The sequence below is a fragment of the Monopterus albus genome, unplaced genomic scaffold (assembly GCF_001952655.1).
Source record: "Monopterus albus unplaced genomic scaffold, M_albus_1.0 scaffold8044.1, whole genome shotgun sequence".
In the NCBI taxonomy this organism is placed as follows: Eukaryota; Metazoa; Chordata; class Actinopteri; order Synbranchiformes; family Synbranchidae; genus Monopterus; species Monopterus albus.
Genome location: NW_018135894.1, coordinates 1 through 533, shown reverse-complemented (window position 1 = coordinate 533; position 533 = coordinate 1). Strand labels below are relative to the sequence as shown.

The following is a 533-nucleotide window of genomic DNA, read 5'->3' as shown; positions in this document are numbered from 1 at the left end:
GCCTCCAGTCTAACTGGCAGAGGTGTTGTTTCTCCTTTTGTCCCTTAATGATGCTGGGTCCTTAAAAGAATGTGTTAGTTTGTGGAAAACTTGAATTTAGGGTGCCTCTTTCCACAGATTTCGTCCTCCATCAGTCTGTGATGTCCTAGTCTCTGTCTGCTGACACGTTCAGTTATAAAAACGATGTTTATGTGGCTATTGCTGCTCCCAGTGCAGAGAGCTGTATGGTTTTCCAATGGGACCACATAGAGATGAACTTCAGGACCTATGATAACATCACAGGTATGACAAAGCCTTAACTGTCTCAGAGTACCCTGGCTGTGTTTTCCTCTCACGTTACCAGCCTGTTTATCTACTGTCCCCTGCCCTTCAGGTCAGTCCATTGTGGGGTGCAAGTCAGTTGTCATCCAGAGCCAGGTGTTTGTCATCGTGGCTCAGCTCTTTGGTGGTTCCCACATCTACAAGTTTGATGAGGACCAGAGCAGGTTCAGCAAGTTCCAGGACATTGAGGTGTCCAAGATCTCCAAGCCTAA

The 533-nt window shown here is 46.9% G+C and overlaps 1 long non-coding RNA gene across 1 annotated transcript; it reads left to right on the top strand.

The window, feature by feature from the left end:
• The first annotated feature begins 1 nt into the window (after position 1).
• On the top strand, positions 2-524 carry LOC109954390 (uncharacterized). The gene is made up of 3 exons (XR_002274107.1): positions 2-22; positions 118-282; positions 374-524. It is a non-coding gene; the product is annotated as an uncharacterized LOC109954390 (long non-coding RNA).
• Positions 525-533: the final 9 nt, after the last annotated feature.